The sequence below is a fragment of the Lagenorhynchus albirostris genome, chromosome X, assembly GCF_949774975.1.
Source record: "Lagenorhynchus albirostris chromosome X, mLagAlb1.1, whole genome shotgun sequence".
Lineage (NCBI taxonomy): Eukaryota > Metazoa > Chordata > Mammalia > Artiodactyla > Delphinidae > Lagenorhynchus > Lagenorhynchus albirostris.
The window spans coordinates 32,731,606-32,748,279 of NC_083116.1; the positions used below are offsets into that span (position 1 = coordinate 32,731,606).

The window sequence follows — 16,674 nt, forward strand, 5'->3', positions numbered from 1 at the left end:
TGAAATAATTGGGGAAAAATGGAGAATATAATGCCTGCATCTGAACTGATGTACTACTAGTCCCTTGGAGCCAAGGACTGTGGATATTTTAGGGGAACAAAACTTGCCACCCCAAAATGTCTCTTTGGCATGCAGATTATTTCAAGCTGAAAACAATCAAGGCCCAAAAGACTCAGGAAGAAACTTTGACCTTCCCCCTAACTGCCTAAAAGAATTTAGATAGAGGGCCTGTTCCCAGAATAGAGCTATGACCAGAGATAGCTGCAAAGAATATGGGCTCAGTGTGATTGTGGTGGGGGGCAAAGAGGGCCTAGAGATCAGAGTCCACGCTGTGTCTCATTGTTTCTGCCTGGCCCAGTAAATATTTATTTACCAAACATTTTGCTTTTCCATATCCATGTGAATTGCCTTCCTCCCCTTTGAAGTCCCAAACCACTACCCTCAACATCCTCTTTTGTCTTTAGCTGAAGACAGCATTTAAGGTGGTCTCTTGGGCCATCTCAGGGAGTTAGTTTCCTGAGTATCTCTCATGTACTCAGGAGGTACACATGTTAATAAACTTCTTAACCTGTCTTTTATTATAGGGGGTCTCAGCCAAGAACTCAGAATGGTAGAGGGAAAATTATTTTTCCTTCCTTACACAGACTACACTGTTTTAAGACATCCCTGTCTTGGCACATGCTATTTCTTCTGTCTGGAATGACCTTTGACCCTTTCCATGCTTGGCCATCTCAGAGTCATGACATAGAACACTGGTAGATATCATGTCCTCTGTGAAGCCTGCTCTGACAGTGCCAACCATTCCCTTCTCTACAGTACTTGTGGATCTCATACTTATTCCATCACTGCCTTCATGCCATTTTATTTTCATTATTTGTCTGCATATCTCGCTCCTCTGTGAGACTGGAAGCAATTAATTAACAACAAATATATCTGAATCTTTTTTGGGTCCCCAACACCTGGCATAGTGCCTGCATACAGTAGGCATTTAGTAAACTATTACTGAACTGAGCAGTGTTAAGCAAACTACCTGCAGATACCTGAAGTTGAGGAAAATAGACATGCTGATTTTAAAACCTTTGTTCATACTGGAAAATGGAAAATAAAAACCTTTGTTCACACTGGAAAATGAGAATCAAAGCATGTTGCCAAAATACTGTTTCTCATCCACAATCACATTTTTAATGACTCTTCTATGTTTGTTTTGTAAAAAAAAAATCTAGTGACTGATATAGTTCATTCAGAAATAATCGATATTCACCCCTTTTCATAAAAGTGGTTTTTTCATTATTAAATCTGATTTATTGACCTGAAATTGCATAAACCACCACAGCCTTCTGCATTTTTATAATCCTGCCTTTTGCATTCTTATACTACACATTGCATGCACATGCTTTCAACTGTGTTACACTTGGTTGTCTGATTTTAAATAATTCTTCAAGTTTCCCTTTAGACTTTCTTAAGTTCTCCTGACTTTGCCCTTTATACTTTCAAAGTCAGCTTCCAACTAGGGCAGCTTGTTTCCCTAATTCTTTGTCATTCATTCGTGGTTTTGTTTTTTTTCTCTCTCCTTCCTTCTTCTATCTCTCTTGATCCCCTGGTGGCTCCCCTGGGAAGCTGCTGACTGTTTTTCAGGCTTTCCATTGTATTTTCTCATATTCATTATTTTCTCCTCTATGGAGCTATCACCTTCATGCTGTTTTCTTAAGGCACTTTTTTCTTTACATGAGCCCTAATGTATCTATTTTCTTCCATAGTTTGCATTCCTGTCACCACCTGATATTTATATATATTTTTTCCTCTGTTACTTCCTGAGCTTCCTCATACTTCCTTCCTCTCTTTTGTAACTGTTAAGTGGCTTTTTGGCATTCAATAGAACAGGGACTATTGTCACCAGCTCAGAAATTCTTTTGTCTCCCAAAACAATAGAGGTATTAAGTGCTGCCTTTTCTTCCGCTTTTTTTTTTTTTTTTTTTTGCGGTACGCGGGCCTCTCACTGTTGTGGCCTCTCCCATTGCGGAGCACAGGCTCCGGACGCCCAGGCTCCGGACGCACAGGCTCAGCAGCCATGGCTCACAGGCCCAGCTGCTCTGCGGCATGTGGGATCTTCCCGGACCGGGGCACGAACCCGTGTCCCCTGCATAGGCAGGCAGACTCTCAACCACTGCGCCACCAGGGAAGCCCTCTTCCGCTTTTCTATGGGCTGTTTTCATATGTCTTTCGTCTCCAATTACTCACAGTCCCTTCCTGAAAAATGCTGTATTCGAGAATCTACTTTGGGATTATTTGAGCTACCATTCTCTGTTGACTCACCTTCTTCTCAATGTCTGGCCCATACCCGAGCCCCTCAGCCACTCACATCACGACTATGGACTAAGCACAATTAAGAAACTCAGTATTGAGGACTAAAACTTTATTTAGTATGCTCTCACTTTTCATTTATTTCTATAATTATGTTGCCACCAATTTTTAATACTTTCAGTTCTGAGAAAAGAATTACTTCAGAGCCTCTAGCAGTACTTATTTTATTAGCAGGGGCGTGTAACTCTTATCTACAAAGGCTCAAATACCAAAACCTTCAGATCCTATAAGCAGGTGATATGCCAAATTAATAAACCATTAAATAGGAACGACATATCTAATTTTCAAGGATACGATGCTAATCTGATTAAAGTGTGAGGGGGAAGAAAATTAAACGGGAACAATTCAGTGTGTTTAAAAAGAAACAATAGGCCCCAAATGGAGTTACTTGTGCTAAGCTCTATGTCAGCAAACGAAGACTTAATACCTGATCTAACCACAGTTACAACCACCCCCAGGAATGTAGTCTTAATTGGTCAGTTTGGAATTTTCTAGTCAGAACCAATAAAATAATCTGCCACATAGTCTCCTTCCATTCCCATAGGTAGGTTACCTAAGACTGAAATAATCCACTCTTTCCCCCCTTCTGCCTATAAAGGGCTTCCATTTTGTACAACTCCTTGGAGCTCCTTTCTATCTGCTAGATGGGATGTGCTGCCCTACTCATGAATCATTCAATAAAGCCAATTAGATCTTTAAAATGTACTCAGTTGAATTTTGTTTTTTAGCAGGTAGTTCTAGTCATCCTCCTATGTGAATTCAGGAGACTCGTGAGGTGCTATAGATAGTATCCATGCACTTAAAATATGACTTAATGAAAGTTCAGTTACATATAACTTCTCAGAAATGTATCTATTGCCTAAAACAAGGCAAACTCACACTTATCTCCCACTAGCTACATCGATTTTTGAACAATTTCAGCTATTCACTTAGGTAAGCACACGAGCTCCCAAAATGTTTCACTAACTATTGATATAATTAGAATTGTGATATATAGCAAAGAGAATAAGCCACCAAAAACACTGGCTCAAAAATTTAAATCTAAAATCTGCTTTCTTTGCACCTTATAGAGCAGTTATTTCTTGGTTGGTGCCTTGAAGGGTTTTTTTTCTCTGCAAGACTGAAAACTAACAGAAATTTTTTTGTTTCGTTTAGCAGCAAATTGCCTGAAATTGAGCCAGCCCAAGAACATGTAGTTAATAATTGTCAGTCCTTGCAAGTAGCTCTGTATTCTAATTAACTTGCACTTTCATAATTTCTTAGCAAAGTTCCTTTACACTGTGAGGTTTTTCCTGTTAAAACTGATTCATTTTGGTTCTGCAAAGAGGACAGAAACTCAAAGGCTCTCCCCTACCCTGATCCTACCCTGTACTATCTAGGTTAAATCATTCAATTTATCTGTGGTTCATATTTTCATCTTTAAAAACCAAGATGTTAATAAATAATATGTGAAGGCTGACAAAGCATTATGGCAGTGAGAAGTCTGCATTAAAAAACACCAGCACATACATTAAAGAAGACAAAATAGAGAGTCAAAGTAATCAATATTGCTTCATCTTTTTCTAAGACACAAATAAGTAACCTAGCATCTAGGGCTCTTGTGAACACTAAAAGAGATTTGTTTTTCAGTTGCTCTGTAAACGGCAACAACTGATTTATCCAGAAACATCATTTATATAGAACAAAATTGCACACAGAAAGGAAGCAAAAGTAATATGTTATCACAAAGGTCACATCCACTTCATTAATAATAACATTGTTTCTCCTTTTAAAAAAATCATGTCTCCTAGTTTCTAAATATTTTCTTAGAAAATGGGTTCTGTTTTGCAAAATTCATTGTTAAATTTCTTTTTCCTGATTTACTCATTAGTAACACCAGTATGCAAAAGTTGGGAGTTAATTATCAAATCATTGTGGTGAGCTAAAATTTATTGTTAACAAGAAAACAAATGTGTGTCAGTGGAAAACTGAAAATTCATGAACAATCCAAGAAATCTTTCTACAAAAAACTAATCTGTTAAAAACTAATTTGCAATTATACCACAATAAAAAAAGAATAAATCAGAAATAATATTAATAGATAGTATATAGGATCTATATAAACATGACTATAAAAATCTACTTATGATCGAAAAGGAGATATACATATGTATATACATGTATGTGTAGATATACATATATTTGTATATATGTATGTAATTTTGTTATTGGATTATGTAGTGGACATCAGTTGCTTTTGTCTTTCCAGTATTTTCTCCTCCCTTTTTTTGTTACCAGTGTCTTCCTTCTTTTGAGGAACTCTACTTTCGCTAATCTGTATGGTTCTGTGGAAGCTCCCTCCCCCAACCAGAGGAGGCTACTCTCTCAGGCTGGGTCTGTAATAGTACCTTAGCCTCTTGGTCACTCTAATGATCCTAGGGACCATGATTTGATCCACATAAGTCAATTATAGTCCTTCTCAATTATTCCAAGGTGGAAATTAAGGGAAAGCATTCTCAATTCTCCTGGATGATCATCTGTAAGGATGGCTCTTTAAAGATGATAATAGTCACATTTCCTGACACATAGAACAGTCTAAGAGAATGAGGATAGCACATGCACAAGAGCTGAAATAAGCAGTAAAACAATGGGGTAAGGAGGTGGTTGTGACACTTTTCAAATTCCAGGATGCCATCAATTCCAAGTCCTGTACTACTCCTTACCTTATTTTAGTTTGGATATATGAGCCACTGAATTTGCCATATTTAGTTAAGGTGGTTGGAATTGTGTTTCTAAAAAAAGAAAATACTAATTTGCATAAAACTAATATGGTTCAATACCCTAAATTACAACATCATACACTTTTCTAAGTAAACTTGGAACCTAGAAAAAAATGTTATCATTTTGGTATAGTAATCCCACAAACAAAGCAAAACCCAAGAAACAACCATTAAAACATAAGTAAATACATACAAAAAAATGCAAAAAAATGTCCTATTTATTACTCTGAATGGCATCTACCACGTTATATATAAAATACTAACTTGTATATTCCCATGGTAGTTTCAAAGTAAGACATTTGCTCAGGTTTTTAAAAAGTTTTGATATAGATATCACATAGTATTAATGAAAAAAATCAGTTAAAATTCTTCACTTGAATTGTATCTTTTTTTTCATGTAAGGTACAGTAATAAGATCTAAGCTATGAAAATGTAGACTTGATATTTCCAAAGATGTATAAATATTAATGCAGTTTATTTTATCACTGCCTGAATGAAGTCTACATCCTGATGGAATGGGATAATATTCTTTTTTAATGACCTGTTTAAATTATCATCTACTGGGAAATAGTTATACTTTGTTCTTGAGAGCAATTTGAACTTTATTGAAAGTTGAAAGTAATTATTGAAAGAAAATTAAGTTTTCCCTTGTTGATCTTATATGGATAACCACTTGCATCTAACCAAGTTTGGAATAACAAGAATTTTTTGTTAATTTCAAAAGCTAATCAATTAGGAAAAAAAAACCCTTCAATATAAGAGCTAGTCAGAAAATCACTCTCAATATTTCACTCTCAAATATTCACCAATTCTCAATATTTCAGAATTGGTTCTTCACCTTTATTTATTTATTTAAAAATCTTTATGTGAAACCAGGTTAAATTATTTGGCCACACCTCGAAGGATCTCAGTTCCCTGACCAGGAATTGAACCTGGGCCACGGCAGTGAAAGCCCGGAATCCTAACCACTAGGCAAACCAGGAACTCCCCCATTCTTCGTCTTTAAATGAGACTATACTAACCAAAGTCTCCATATCAGAAGAGGTTCCAACAGAGTATAAGGGCCCTGATTTCATGTTCTTAAATATAAGGACTCAGCAAAAGCAGAAAACAGTTTTATGTTAGGAAAAATTATCTGAGTCTATTTGTGAATTTTATATGCCAATGTAGTCAGGTAGCACTTAAGCAGAAAATCTACTACCAATGAACACTTACTCCTTTGAGTTTAAGAAACAAGGAGAAACAGAAAGCACAATATAATAATAGGTGGTGTAACTCAAATGCATAAGGTAGAAGCGTTCTACTTTTTTTTCCTTTTTCTGAAGAGTCCTACTTTTGAAAGGGGTTGAGAGCTCTCTACTGCCAGGCTGTAAACTACTTGAATGCACAGAATATGCTTTTGTTTTCATTGTATTTAGTATAGGGTCTGGTATCTATTAAGTCTTCCAAAGATGTTTGTGTGACTGCACTGAATATCAAATTCAAATAAGTTTCAATAATTTTTAAAATGTGCATAATTTGTTACCAAAACTGCAGCTGTTAAACATTTGCTCTCAAACTTCACTGCGACATGGCATAGCCTGGGAACACTCTGTGACACTCACCTTCTGTGAAGAATGAGATTGGAGACTCATAAGATCAAAATGTGGATACAATTCTACCTGTGGTCTTGCAAAAGATAAGATGTTATTGACAAAGTCTTTAATGTTCCACTTGCTAATGGCCCATCTGTGTACTTCCCTCTAGCCAGAGGTCCATGCCATGTAGGAAGCGTCCCTTGATTGTTCCTACTCAGTAATCACTCCTAATGATATTTATGTTTCACCTTTTCATTCAAAGTGAGAGTAAAATATATTTAAGCAGAAATGTAGAGAGTGATGACATCCAATGCTACATTCCATGGTTCAGGGATGCATTATCAACAATCAATTGAAGATAATACTACCTGCATTACTAGGTTGCTAAGATTGTTACCATTAAGAATAGAGGGGCTTCCCTGGTGGCGCAGTGGTTGGGAGTCCGCCTGCCGATGCAGGGGATGCGGGTTTGTGCCCCGGTCCGGGAGGATCCCACGTGCCGCGGAGCGGCTGGGCCCGTGGGCCGTGGCCGCTGAGCCTGCGCGTCCAGAGCCTGTGCTCTGCAGCGGGAGGGGCCGCAGCAGTGAGAGGCCCGCGTACCACAAAAAAAAAAAAAAAAAAAGAATAGAGTATGCATGGAAAATACCTTGCACATATTAAGGGTTATATAAGTACTTGTTGAATAAAAAATGAATGATAAATTTATATTTTAATTGCACTATTATGATATACCACGTTCACTTCAAATTTCAGTTTTGAGAATCATGGAGTTCTATAAAACAACCTTACTTCCTGGCTTGAGCTTAACCTGTAATACACTTCAAACTTAAGGGCAGGAAGATTGTAAAATATTTGATCATATATGAATCTTCTTACATTTACTAATAATTCTACAAAAATTTTTCCAAGTAGCATTATACAAAGCTCAATATAAAATTAAAATAATCTCAGTCATTTATCACTATTTTTGTCATTGGGTGTACATTTTACCATTACAACATTATAATCTGTGAACAGTACATGGCTTAAACATTGTGTTGTTTAGAAGAGTAGATGATATGAGAAAAGTATCTTGCATTTCAAAATACTTAAATTTTGAAACATTACTGCTTTGTTCTACCTTGAGGAGTTTTAACGGTTTCACTGTTCTGAGAGAATTCTCAATCCATTGATTACAATCAGCTGGCCAATCTTCTATCCCAACGAAATCAATCATGGTGACAGTTGCCACTCTGGCCTCCTCCCTGTATTTTCGAAGCATGGAGGAGGACAAGTGAGCACCTGCCTCCAAGATTTTAGATTGGAAATATTTCTTGAACAAATCAGGATTCTTTATACTATGGCAGAATACAACCTTCTGAAAAAGGCTGGGTGGGACTGCCCTAACAGATATGTCCATGCTCTGATCATGTTTTCCTTAAAAAACAAATTCCTCACATAATTTGTAAATGGAATTTAACAATATGTACAATTTAATCATCAGGAAATGGCTTTTAGATGTTTATGTCACATTGTTTATCACAATAGAAATTAATAAAAGTTTGATCGGAATATTCATAGAGCTATTTTTTGTAACAAGAGAAGCCATTTATTTTTCTTTTCACAATAGAAATAATGTACAAAATGAATATTCATTTATGGAGCTGCTCAAGCAAAAGCAAAACCCAAAATATTAAAGATCAGTAAGGATATTAATTCTTCTCTTAGAATATTATTGAAACAGTTGACACATTATTATATAATGTAATGACATAGTATTACATAATGGCCCAAAACATATCACAAGTGATCACTTTTAAAGTTGTACAAGAATTCCATTTACAACATATTTGATCTATGTATTTCCTAACCTACAGGCCCAGGGAATATAACATCTCATGCCTCTGCATTTCAATAATGGATAGTGACAGATGCCATTAAATCCCTATTTGAAGGTATTAAAACTGATAGACTTTGTCCTTAAATTATGAATTTGTTTATTGTATTGAACTGTCAGGCTATTTTGCTGCTGCCTCTCAACTTGTTCTCAGTACATGGTCAGGAAATGAGTAGGTTCACGTGAGCCCATCTGAGAAGGCACTCCCCATTTCTGAAATTCTGTAAGTAGGCTTGTTTGGAAAAATCAGTGAAACATTCCATTTAATCAGTTATTTCCTTCTACATTAAAAAGACAAAATAATCTATGACTTTGTTATAGAGCCCAGTCAGTTGCTCTAAAACACCATGGGTGCAGATCGATCTTCTTATGATGCTTTCTATCCTAGAAATGTTTCGTATGGCATGAGGAAGAAAGTACCCATCATCCTGTTGGTCTCAAGTCAAATTCCTTTCTTTTTGTTCTTACACTTGCTCTGCCTTAGCCAGTCCTGGCTTTCTTCAATTGCAATTACAATGTCTTTTTAAAAACAAGTTTGTCTTGCTCAGGTTCTCAGCTTTTTGGGTTGTCTACGGCTGGTTACCCCTCCAGATCTCAGTGTGAGTTAACATCTTCATTTTCCTTCTCTTGTCTTACACCTTCCAACAGCTCTGTAAGGTGTCACCAATCTCCAGAAGTTTGGGAATGAGGCATAAAATTTGGATCATGCTCTTATTTTGCCAGAACAATGATTAAACACACAAACACACACACACACACACACACATAGAAAATGAGTAGAGGTTTAAATTGTTTTTACTTCTACACCCTGAAATAATTGAGGCCATTTTCAAAAGAAATAATCTACTTTTGAATTTGGCCTTAATTTTAAAATACACTTAGTTAGAGATGCCTGTGGATTAATATTTCAGCACATTGTCAAGTGATTCCATATGTCTTTTATTTTTCCTCTTTCCACTTCCCCCCTTTTAGTCAAAAGTATTTGAAGTTTAAGTGTTTTGTAAATCAAGGGGTAGAATAGTCTACTATGAGTGGCAGAATAAAACAGATTGATTTAAAATTCACGAGCAGTATATTTGAAAAGACAGATTCTCAGTGATTTACTTACAACTCTATTTTCAGCTCCTATCAGTTTTCAGCTGTTCATATCTCTGATTTAATGCTTTATGTAGTTGCTTTAGTACGTTTACAGATTTAAATGTACAGGAGTATGTATTTCTGAAAAAAGTGCACTGAAAGTTTAAAATTTCAATGGGACTACCTGTAAGGTTAGTAGAGATTTCTTAGTACTTGGAATTCACTTGGAATATTTTCCTAAAAGGACTTCAATTTTCCGTTTCATGCCTAACCATGCAAAAAGTAAGGGGAAACCCCTTATAGCAATGTTTACACCATCCTAAGCAAAGTTATAATACGGAGAAAATTAATACCCTCAGTTCTAAATTTCATAATTTGCTTTCATTGCAGCAATCATTTATGATAAAACATCTATTATAGCTCCTATTTCTTCTGTTTTTCATTCAACTATTCTTTATAAAATCTTGACTTCTCTCCCTCTCATCCCCTCCCACTATGACCATGACCACCACTAACAATACTGACAGCAGACAGGTGAACTTGCAGCTGGTTTTAAATACATCCTGGCATTTCTACCAAAAAAAAAATCTGTCTCTGTTTAATGATGCACCAAATGTAAATGAACTAAGTAGCAACTTAAAAGTTGTTAATATTTGATCTTGTATTTCATATCTACTGTATTAAGAAGGCTCAGAATTATTTGTGGATATTACACCACAGTTTTAAAGGACAGAATAAATATTAGACCACTAAATTTTTTCTCTTCTTCCTCAGATTCTTTTTAGACTAGATCTACCTCCAACTTCTCCAGTTAATGGAGTGGAGGATCCATGTGCATTATCAAAAGTGATGTATAATCCATTCTGATGGTTTGGGCCGCTTTCTCCACTCTCTGCGATAGGAAAAACCGCCAAGGCAAGTGGGCCTACAGCCTTGAACCAGCTAGATTCACAGAAGACATCTCAGCTTCTTTGAGGTGGTACAGTTCCTTGTGCAGGTGCTACAACTTTACTCCAGAGAGCATGATCTCTCCTTTTAGGTGATTAGAACTGGGAACAAGAGCAAGCTTTATGATATCAGAATGGGTAACAGGCCTCAGTTGTGAGAAGTGACAAAGGAGACCAGTGCATAGTATCCAGGCTTCCCAGCTAAGCTGTCTGAAGCCTTGGTTACCTGTAGCATAATGGTAGTTTTCACACTCTGAAAATACGTAATGCCAGCTTCTCCTGAAAGAGTCCCCCACCATTCTAGGGTTGCATCATTATCAGAAGGAATGAAAATACGGTCTTAATCCAGTTAGGAAATAAAGGACACTTGCTAGGAAAAGTTTCAAGTCAACACAACAAATATTTGCTGGTTTGGGTTAACTTACCTGCAAGAAATGTTCTTTTTTTGTGACAGAGAAGCACATGATCCCAAACCAGTTACAACTATGTCCCTGGAAACATTGGTGATGGAAGTGACATTTCTGTAGAAGTTAGAGCAGGAAACGAACTTTAGAGATCCTTTACATAGCCCTTAGTAGAGTACCTTGCACAAAGTAATCTCACAATAAATAACTGATGAATGGATGCATCCAGTTCATGCCCTCTTTTTACAGATGAAGGAAATAAAGCCAAAGGGAAGAAGTAATTTACTCAATAACATAAAGTTGACCAGTGGCAGAACCAGGATGAGAGACCAGAATTTCCAAGTCCTTAGTGATTATTCTCTCTACCATACCCTTCTTTGTATTCAGTCATTTCCACTGTTGATTGATCAGCAGTGAACTATAATCATATCCATCCCTAGAAATTTGTCCATGTGACCTCATGCCTGCAAGGCCCTTTAGCAGAGCAGTAGCTTAAACTAGGCTTAACAGCTCTAGTCCACATCCATTTATCTCTCTGAATTCCAACACTGCTTATTGCCTGTACCACATATTTAGAATTTTAATACAAAGAATTATGGATTATTTTGCAATGATTTCACATGTATTTCTTTTGTCATTAATAAGTTTGCATGCTCCTCTGGGTAATGGACATTTGCTTATACTGCTTTCACATATGTCAGCATGTAACTCTTAGGTTTGTATGGGTACAGAAGAGATCGAATAAACATGTAACTTAGAATCCAAATTGGTACACTCTTGAGAGTCAAAGAAAGTATTCATATTTGCTTGATAAGTATAAACTGTGACTATTCTGGACAAACGAATGTATGATCTCCCTAACAGCAGTTGACTTGCTCAACATATGTTCAATTAGACTCATTCACCAATGATTGTATAATCGTCCAACTATGGGATACTGTTTATAGTTTACCTTATTACACTGAGTGGAATTATTTCTAAAGTAGTAATCACTGAAAAATCATGAATATTGTGGAATTCTATTTACTGAATACGTATATGTATGTGTTATTTGTTTACAAGTTATTATGAATATTTCCACAAAATATTCATTTGTTGCCTTAAAGTTGTAAGGATAAAGTTAAGTGCAAAACTTCTGCTGGTCCAGTTTTAATCATTCCAATATTGAAAATGTGGCTAAGAGTGGGAAAAATGGCATTCTCTTTATTTTCCTGATGGTAAAATATGAAATCTCATGATTTCATGTGGGGTAGGTCGGGCAGGGTGCTGTGAGGAGCTATGGACAAAAAGGCCTAAATTTGAAGTTTAAAAATAGATTTAAATTTAAACACTCTATTCAACTATATCAAGACACATCATGATCTAAAATTTCTTTTGGGATAAAACATGGAGACATTAATAAAGGAAACAAGTAAAGTCCACAATAAATTTATATACAAAAAATGACTAAAATTTTATAGCATTTACCCATCATACTATATACTAACTTAATGGAAAAAATCTTTACATTCATTTGTTAAGAAATAAATAAGTTTTTTGATACAATTTTCATTTTCATACATATAAATATGTATTTTTCTCTTCAGATATGTAACAAAGGTTCAGACATCCCAGACAGAACAGTCCATAGATTCAATTTATTAATATTGCCAAATTAGAGGTTTAATGATAAAAATTCCCTGCAGCAGAATGAATTTTAAGCATTTGAACAATGGCAGTTACACCATCTGCTCCGGATAGAAATTTGTTGTCTTGACAGTAATAAAGGACAAATAGGCAAAACAGATACATCAAGCCAACAAGAGGGTAAATGCAACAAGGGAAGAAGCATTTCCTAGATAAATTGCTTTTTCTTTTGAATACTACATTCTATACTAAATAATACTTCACTCAACTATAAGTAGATGTTTATCAAAGAGAATTCATATTCATAATCTTTATCACAAAAATCATTCTATATTATGAGAGAATCTAAACAATCATACTTTGCCATTCCTCATTCCATTAATTTCCTAAATGAAATTAAAGTACACAAACAGGAAAATAAAACACAAAAATAATCACATGGGAAACAAAATAGCATGTTGCCCTTAGGAAAAATACTGAGAACAGACATGTTGACAGATTCTCACCCACCCACACGGACTTCCAAGACAAGCCCCTAGACTACATTATTTTAAGAAATTGTTTTAAAAATCTATTTAAAAGACTGTCTTCCCACATCCTGTAATCAGTGTAATATGTGTGTATATGGCTGAGGAGGAATAAGGGAGTATTCAAATAGCATTTGTTCTACATTAAAATAATAAGGGGAAAAATAAAATTCTGTATCATTATAACACATTAATTCACAAAGTTAGATCATATAACTATCTTGCCATATGTCTAAGAAAAAAGATATTTACTTTCATTTTTAAAAAAGAGGCCAATTTTTGGAACCTCAAGACAAGGAAATTTACGTAGAGGCACATGGCCCATTTTCTACTTTCATTTCATATCACTCACATACTTGATGTTCAAACTTCTTTTATCTTTGGTTCAATGGTGGCAATAAAGATGATAGTTTGAAAGATAGTTGAAAGAAAGAAATTAAAAAATATATACTGTATAAAAAGTCTATTCCTTATCAGTTGTCAGAAAAAATGTGTCATAGTTTTTATTTCATTTTGTATTTCAATCAACAAGGATTTATTTAGTGCGATATATATTTTTCACTGATATATTTCATCTCAATTGTCTGAAAATAATAATAAGCTGCAAGTTGTGTATACTATATTACAATGTTGGCCTAATTGTCAGAACATAGCTATGACCTGAGGTTAGACCTATGAGCCCAACGTCCTTTCTGGCTGAAGGCCCTAAAGACATTTCCTGGGAAGGCAAGTTTACCATCCACAATGTTAACACAAAAAAAGTGTGAGGTCTTACTTCAAAATAATTATTTTCACTTAAATAACATCATGAATTCATCTCTCACAAACTAATCTTTTCTTGATTTTAAATGAGTTTTCAGTCTATGTTTTATTTGCCACATAAAACAGTGCCATGTTTTGTATGGTACTAAAACTAGGGTATTCAACTTTCTAGATCTTGTCTTCAAGTCCTGGTTATAAGAATTAATGAATGACTTCATAGGTAACTTACATGAATTTTTCCATCAGTAATTATTTATTGAGCTTTTACTTTATGCAAGGCAAGGGGCTAGGTGCTGCAGTAAGTACTAAAATGTATGAGAAGATAGGGTCTTTGCTTTCAAAGAGTTTACAACTTAGCCAATAAGTTACCGACATAAATGAGTACAAAAAATGGGAAACTAGTTATTGCCAAACTGTGTGATAGAGGGAGAGGTTCAAGGGGGACTTGAGTATTCAAAGGTATTATGAAGGAAAGAAGGGGCTAGGAATGGGTCTTGAGCGTAGATCTAAATTACAAGAAATAATTGGGAAAGAAATTCTGTCAGCACTAGATTTAAATAGACTGTTAAACTATCTACAGGGAATGAAGAGGCAGGGGAAGGTTAGTTTGTCAGAAAGCTGGTAAGAATGTGGGGCAAATAAAATACACAAGAGCCAAAATCTGTAAGACAATTATAATCTATTTTTGTCACATCAAAAGGAGAAAACAACTTATCTCTCCTATCCTAACACTTAATGAGCAATTTGCCAGTGAATATAAATGAATTTATCTTGTAATATAATCACCATGACAATCTTAGATCATTCCAGTAGTGTCAAGCTTATTTTATGGACTAGGACACTGAGTCTAAGAGGGTTAATGTGAATTGCTAAGAGCTACACAGCTAGCAATTATGATGATAATAAGCAATAATGGTGATAACATTTATTGAGTACCTGCTATTAAGCTGATTCAAACATAGTCACTTTTATCTAGTAGTAGCAGATACTGAGCTGCTTGATTTGTTTCTCCACCTCCTCACTTTTCTTAGGCAGGGTCCCAGGACTCAGGAGATATGTACCCACCTGCATGCAGGAGTAGCCCACAGCATGACTCTCCCAGCTTTGTGGAGGGATTTGCTTTGGCACTGCTCGATGCCCAGTTGGTCAAGGAGGAGCCCAGTGGGTCACTTGCCAGTGCTGTTGACAGTGGAGCTAGGGTTGGGACGCTGTGTTTTGTGCTGAAGAACAAGCTTGAAGGAGGGTGTGGATGGGAGACCTGAAACATCTCAGGATCCATTGCTTCATTCCCTCGGCATGGCTACCGCACACATGGGTCAGCTTCAGGTGAAGGAATTGTGAGTTTAGAATCAGGCAGGTCTGGGTTCAGAATCCAGGCTCTGACACTCACTAGCTATGGAACCTTGGAAACTCATTAAAGCCCTCTTGGCCTATGTTTCCTCATATGTGACTGTTGCGAGAGTTAGAAGAAATAACTTGTAGAGTCCAGTCCAGTAGGTGACATTAGTAGATGTTCAATCAATAATAGCTATTGTCACAACTAAACGCCTCCCATGTAACCAATGGCAATTCTCTTTTTCTTTTTCAAATTACATTTGTGAGGAAGTTAGTTAAACATTTTTAGATTTTTTTTTGTTAATAATTCCATATTTTTCTACTTGTCTTATAATTTTCCCTTACAAAAGCCAAGTTGCTTTATACCTAATTGTTTATGTTGGCTTAAATGTTGAATATGACTATTTAAAATTGCTTAAAGTTTCTTGATGAGAATTTGTAGATCACTACTCTGAAATTATGTAAAAGACAAAGACACATTTTTCCTGTGTATCTGGAAGGAACTCACATTCTCCCAAATGTACAAAACAGAAAACTATCCATTTGATGTGCCTCCCATTTTTTCTCCTGGTTATGACTAAAAATTTGTCACCTCAAGCAGCCATTGGCAAATAATCATTATTACTTCTTTTTCATTATTGGTTTCATGAAGTCATTGATAAAATTCTATGAACCAAGCACTACTCTAAATGTAGAGTGTTCCTATTTAAAAAAAGCCTTTTTCTATACCCCTTCTAGTTTTGCCCTAGCCTATTATGCTGCCTTACCAAATGATGCCCCCTTGGGTGCTCAGCCATCCTGGAATTTGAAAAATGGTCTGGCCTTAAGTGCACAGGACTGGATTAACTCTAACCATTGCTATGTGAATCACCATTATCATCTCATCAACATGGCTCCATTGACAAAATCGATTAATCAATAAAAAAATAAAACAATACATTGTATACACGTTGTGAATATTCACTTTTAGGAGATAATGCCAACTTTTTTCCCCTAGTAGTTGTACAGTGTATACTTCTGCCAGTAATGCATAAGAAATCTATTTGATTCACATTCCCTCAAATGCTTGGTTCTTTTAAACTTTAAAGATTTTATCAATACAGGAGATATAAAATGTTCCATTTCCTTCTTGCCTGCCCTCCCTGAATAAGGAAGGTTCATTACCAAAGTTGAGGTTTAGAACTTTTCTTACACACCTGAAAGAGAATGGAATCAAATACGAGAACTTTCTCAGCAAAATGAGAACTACTGGTGATATTCTAGGCCTTTGTTGGTGAAATGTTTTTAAAAATGAAGAGGAAGAAAACAATTTAAAAGTAAGCAATACCTAATTTAAGAGTAGAGAAAAAGCGCACTCCCAAATTTAAAGTGTACAATGACGCTTATCTATGAATGATAAAGAACGTATTTTCCTGCCTAAAAT

At 35.7% G+C, this 16,674-nt stretch overlaps 1 non-coding gene and 1 pseudogene across 1 annotated transcript; both read right to left on the reverse strand.

Annotated features, from left to right (window-relative positions):
• LOC132513070 (ferritin light chain-like) overlaps positions 1-15,195 on the reverse strand; it is a 35,876-nt pseudogene extending 20,681 nt beyond the window's left edge.
• On the reverse strand, positions 14,970-15,098 carry LOC132514161 (small nucleolar RNA SNORA35). Its single transcript, XR_009538653.1, has one exon. It is a non-coding gene; the product is annotated as a small nucleolar RNA SNORA35 (small nucleolar RNA).
• Positions 15,196-16,674: the final 1,479 nt, after the last annotated feature.